The sequence below is a fragment of the Buteo buteo genome, chromosome 21, assembly GCF_964188355.1.
Source record: "Buteo buteo chromosome 21, bButBut1.hap1.1, whole genome shotgun sequence".
Taxonomy (NCBI): Eukaryota; Metazoa; Chordata; class Aves; order Accipitriformes; family Accipitridae; genus Buteo; species Buteo buteo.
Window position 1 is genome coordinate 21210062 of NC_134191.1, and position 5993 is coordinate 21216054.

The window sequence follows — 5993 nt, forward strand, 5'->3', positions numbered from 1 at the left end:
GGAAGCTCCGGTTTCCTTAGGCTGTGACCTAAGGGAGTCGAGATAAAGACAGTTTAACAAGTGCCGGGAATAAAAAAGGAAACCAACTGATGTGACAGCAACCACCGACCACCTCTCACCAGCAGGCAGATGCCCAGCCATCTTGGTGCAGTGGCTGCCTTGGAAAGACTCCCCCAGTCGCGGTTTTCTTGCTGAGCATGACGCTACGTGGTACGGACCGTGGTACCCCTTCGGTCAGCTGGGGGCAGCTGTCTCTGCTGTGTCCCCTCCCAGCCAGCTCGCTGGGGCAGCAGAGTGAGAAACAGAGAAGACCTTGGTTCTGCATAAGCACTGCTCAGCAGTAGCTAAACATCGGTGTGCTGTCAGCGTTGAAAACAGCACCGTGCAGGGTGCGATGACAAAACAATTACCTGTATCCCAGCCAGGCCCAGTACAGAAACCCTTCTGTGCCCGCTCACGATTCTTATTCCTGTGAGAAACCCATGAAAAATAGGGCATTTGACTTATCGGGGAGAAATGTGAACACACTCCCGATCTCTGGCTGGCATCTCGCTTTACTTGCATGATCTAGAAGGTACACACAAGTCTACGCGGTTTCTTCTGCACCTTGGGAAAGGGCTCTCTTGCCTCGATTTCCAGGGAGAAACTCCCCAAAGCGGCACCACAGAGGTATTCCTAAACCTCGCTAACTGCGAGCCCCCAGCAGCAAATTCTGCTGACTAACACCGGGCCCGACTCACCCTCCCTAGGAGGAAGACCGTAGATTAAGGGATGCCTGGAAAATAGGACACGAAAAAGAAGTTCCAGGTGTTCAAAGCTACCTTCATATTATTAGGTCAGCCCAACAGTATAAGAACACAAGGCTGCCAGATTAAACCCAGGAATCACATCAGTTTTTCCCTCGTTGCATGTTTCTGCCGTGCAGACCTCGTCAAGGTCTGGCCCTGCCAGCTGGACGTCCCCAGCTCCCCGTCAGCCGTATGATGCAACAGCCCATACGACAGGCGCCCGGAGCTCACGTCTTCCCAGTCACAGCAGGCAAGAGCAGAAGGACAAAGCGCTGCCACCGAGTTCTCTTTTGGACCCTCTGTACCTCCTTTCCTTCCTCTTTGTTGGCAGGAAAGCCCATCGGGTCTCCCAGCTTCCCCTGCCTTCCTCAGAGAGGACAGCTGCTCCCTACTGTAATGAAGCAACTCGCATGCTGCATCAAGGCCTGTCAGGAAGGCGCTCAATGCACACACCGTAAGACCACCTCTAGTTTGCCTGAAGAGCAGAGGGTGGTTCACATCTGTACAGCCAGCCCAGGGGATTCTCTTTGCGCTTTGGTCACCGTTATTCTTTGATTCAGCCTTCCAGCTCTGCGCCAACTTCCGCGGAGCTGATCAGCCGTCACTCTGCAACCACATCTCTTCTCCTTCCTGCACTAGAAAGGTACTTGCTGGTCTCCAACGGGAGGGAAGTCCTTTTGGATGACTGACATTTCCCAGGCCCCCTGTTACCTTGCCGTAGAGCACGTGTGGGTTTTTTGCTCTAAAGGGCGTCTGACGGGACTCAAGCCCTGAGTAACAGGTACTGCCCTGGCTCTCCTGAGCTCTGAGGAGCGCGTTCCTGACCAGGTGTTTGCAGTCTCTCTTAAAAAGGATTTCTTGGCTTGTTCTGCAAGAAGGAAGCCTTCAGCTGGTGCAGCAGCAGTCACGTTGGAGAACAGGACCCGGAGCTGGGGAACGGGAATGGCCTTTGGCTACTGTAGAAACACAAGCTGCAGAATTCTTCATGTCACAAAGACAGTCGTGACACCGACCTCAACTTTCCAGGGAAAGGAGCTTTGCCACTTTGCCCCAATTCTCACTCACCTGGGCAATGAGGATGGGAAATGGGTTATAGGCTTGTCGAGAAGGAGGCAGAGTTGAAGCGTGTCAAAAGTCGCTGGGGCCGGGGCGCGTGATTTTGGGGGGCGAGCCGTGAGGGCCTGTCATGACCCAGACTGGACAGACCAGGGAGTCGTGTTGAATTCGAAATTCCCTCGGGCTAAATGAAGGTGAAACGACACCAAACGATCGGTTGAAGATTTTATTCATGACAGAAGCCAACTGAACTGGGGAGGCGTGGTAGTAGGTGGCAGGGTTTCTCACAACAGGAACTGGCATAAGACTACTTCTGTAAACCGTGTAACCATATACATCAACTGAGGGAATAAGGAGATCCCTCCCGTTGAGTCAGGAGGTTCAGAGCAGACCCCCTCGCTTTCCAGACTCCTCCTCAGAGAAGGGCCCAGGGGCGGCTGGACCCACTCTCAGTCTCAGACTTGGTCAACGGTTTCTCTTTTGAAACGGATGAGGTGTAGGGATTGTGGCAAAGGAAAGAGAGAAGAAGACAGAGAGAGAAAAAGGAAGAGAGAAAGATTTCACCGGTCCTGGGTCCAGCATTGGTTCAGTCAGCCGAGGTGTCCGGTCAGCCGAGGGGTCCAGTCCTGGTGGGCTTGTCCGGTGGACAAGTTTCCTCTTGTCCTATCGCAAGTGACTTGATGGAAGAGACCAGCACCCACCTCACTACAACCTCCTTTCAGGTAGCTGTAGAGAGCGACAAGGTCTCCCGTCAGCCTCCTTTTCTCCAGACTAAACAGCCCCAGCTCCCTCAGCCGCTCCTCGTAAGACTTGTGCTCCAGGCCCCTCACCAGCTTGGTTGCCCTTCTCTGGACACGCTCCAGCATCTCCATGTCTTTCCTGTAGTGAGGGGCCCAAAACCGAACGCAGGACTCGAGGTGCGGCCTCACCAGTGCCGAGTACCGGGGAACGATCACCTCCCTGCTCCTGCTGGCCACACTATTTCTGATACAGGCCGGGATGCCATTGGCCTTCTTGGCCACCTGGGCACACTGCTGGCTCATATTCAGCCGGCCGTCAACCAGCATCCCCAGGTCTTCTTCTGCCGGGCAGCTTTCCAGCCACTCTTCCCCAAGCCTGTAGCGCTGCGTGGGGTTGTTGTGACCGAAGCGCAGGACCCGGCACTTGGCCTCGTTGAACCTCATACAATTGGCCTCGGCCCATCGATCCAGCCTGTCCAGATCTCTCTGTAGAGCCTTCCTACCCTCAGGCAGACCAACCCTCCCTCCCAACTTGGTGTTGTCGTCAAACATGCTGAGGGTGCGCTCCATCCCCTCATGCAGATGGTTGATAAAGTTATTAAACAGAACCGGCCGCAATACTGAGCCCTGGGGAACACCACATGTGACCCACATTTTCTCCTGCCTCCAGGGTTTGTCAGCTTTCTATCAGCCACAGCTTTGCCAGATTCCCACTCGAGGTGACTGGAGGCAGTTTTGCTCCTGCCCCACTTGGCTTATGTAGTTTTGGGCTGTCCCCACTCGGGACATCTGGTATAAGCCCTTGTTCCCACTCAAAACATAGCCCCATGCCAGCTACCGTGAAGAAAATTAACTCTATCCCGGCCCAAACCAGCACACCTCCCCTGTAAAAGAGAGGGGTTTGATGCCAGGGCAAACGACAATTTGCTGACTTGGCAGAGCACGGCTGCCCTGAGATGTCTCAGGAGAGGCAGGCTGGGCTAAAGCTTCTCTCCTCCTCCTCCTCTCCGGGTTCTGTGGTCTAGCGGAGCAGCTGGGGCTTTGCCGCAAGGACACCCTGGGTCCCGGTCTGCTGTCCTGCAGGCAGCAGCGCAAGCCAGGAATGACACTGTCTGCTCAGCACACTCTGGGTGTTCTCCACGGGAAGGACAGCATGGGACTGGGCTTGTTGTTCCAGCTTTATTAAAAAAAAATAATTTATTAAAATACAGCTGTTTCCCAGAGGAGGATTTCACTTCTTCAGGGCTCACCAGGGGCCAGCAGCAGAGTGACGGCAGGCTCCATTCTGATCTTGGCATCTCTCTTCTCAGGATGAAGATGGCCTCCGCTGCGAGAGTCCTGACCGAGAGTTCAGGGTCTTTCGCCAAGGGCAGAAGGGCTGCAAGAGAAGGAAGCAGAGCAGACATGACCCCCCACTGCCTGCAGAGACCCCCAGGAGTCCCCTCCAGACCATGGCACCCTGCCCAGGCCCCGTCCCCTGCCCCACCAGCCCCTCCTCGCCGTCGCAGATATCCCGCAGCTTCTGCCTGCTCAGGTTCCTCGGGTGCCATGCGGCAAGACCTTGCTGCCAATGCGGTGGTGGGGACTGGGGCCAGGCTGGCAGAAGAGGGGCCCTGGGGACTGTGGCCCACCGATGAACCTGATGGCCACCTCTGGCAAGATGGCTTGAGTGTCCCGCAGGTACGTCAGGCTCTGCCAGAGGTCTTCTTCCACCCTCTTCTTGTCGTGCACTAACTAGAGAGAGCACAAGGGCGCAGGGACTGGTACGGACCCTCCCAAGTTGGCCGGACCAGTACCTCCTCCCAGTACCCCCTTCCCGCTGGCGATTCCTGTCTCCCAGCCAGAGCTGGGAGAGGTTCAGACAGCCGCAGGCAGTGGGGGCCCGGGCATGCTGAGACCCCCTCTTTCATATTGCTAGGGCCCATATGAGTCAGCATTTCCAAAGGGCCGTTTTTAAAGCCTGAAACCCAGGATTTTGGCCCTAAAACGGGGCTTTGGACCCTACAGCTGGGTCTTTGGATGCTCATTATATGCCTCGGACATTAAGGAAATGAGGCTTTGAGCCCTAAGTGAGGAGTTTGTACCTTAAAATGAGGGTTGGCACCCTACAATTGAAGTCTTTCAATCCTCGAATCAAAGCTTTGGACCCTAAGCCTGAGGCTTTGGGACCTAAGCCTGAGGCTTTGAGCCCTAAAAGTGGGCTTTGGACCCTCCGAATGAGGGTTTGGACACTCCAGATGCAGCTTGCACCCTGAAAATCCCTGTCTGGATGCTAAAAAAGAGGCTTTGGACCCTGAAAATGAGACTATGCAAACTAACACTGAGCCTCTGCACCCTAAAAGTGAAGGTGTTGGAAACTAAAATGAGGCTTTGGAAGGCAAAACTAAGAGTTTGGAAAGTAAAAATAAGGCTTTGGAGTGTATAAATTCGGATTTAGACTCTACAAATGAGGCTGTGGTCCTTCCAGATCAGACTTTGGGGCTTAAAAATGATGCTCTGGGCCCTTAAAATGAGTCTCTGAACCTTAAACATGGAGCTTGGAACTAATAAATGAGTTTTTGTACTCCATATATGTGGGTCTGGACCTTAAAAATGACTGTTTGCACCCCCAGAGGTAGGCTTTGGTCTTTTAAATTTATGCTTTTTGCCCTAACATTGAGGCTTGCATGACCAAAGTAAGGGTTTACACTTGAAAAACTCAGGGTTGAATTTTAAAAAGGATGCTTTGTAAAGCACAAAATCGTACTTGTTCACCGTAGCTATCTCCATGGCAGGTTAAATTTCTCGCCGTCTATTCTGTGTTTTAGTTTCCTTCTCACGCAAACCATGGTGACAAACAGTACCCAAAAGGCTCTGGTGCTTCCAGACAGTGGCTTGATGGCTTGCGTAACCTACCTCTAGCCCCATCCCACGGAACGTAGGAATGGTGTTACAAGTAAATAAGGTAGCGGCCTGCTTTAGGAAGAAAGTGTGTTGGACTTGAAAGCCTTGGGTAGGACAGGAGGAGCATGTCTTCTTGGGTCAGTGATGAGCCTTGGCATGTACTATGTGATCTAGAGTTGATGTCTGTCGCCACTTTAGCTCTAGAATTACTCTGAGACCCAGGAAGCTCCGGTTTCCTTAGGCTGTGACCTAAGGGAGTCGAGATAAAGACAGTTTAACAAGTGCCGGGAATAAAAAAGGAAACCAACTGATGTGACAGCAACCACCGACCACCTCTCACCAGCAGGCAGATGCCCAGCCATCTTGGTGCAGTGGCTGCCTTGGAAAGACTCCCCCAGTCGCGGTTTTCTTGCCGAGCATGACGCTACGTGGTACGGACCGTGGTACCCCTTCGGTCAGCTGGGGGCAGCTGTCTCTGCTGTGTCCCCTCCCAGCCAGCTCGCTGGGGCAGCAGAGTGAGAAACAG

At 53.6% G+C, this 5993-nt stretch overlaps 1 non-coding gene across 1 annotated transcript; it reads left to right on the top strand.

Moving 5' to 3' along the window:
* Window positions 1-5603: 5603 nt before the first annotated feature.
* LOC142042981 (small nucleolar RNA SNORD45) lies at window positions 5604-5688 on the top strand. The gene has a single exon (XR_012653898.1). It is a non-coding gene; the product is annotated as a small nucleolar RNA SNORD45 (small nucleolar RNA).
* The last annotated feature ends 305 nt before the right edge of the window (window positions 5689-5993 follow it).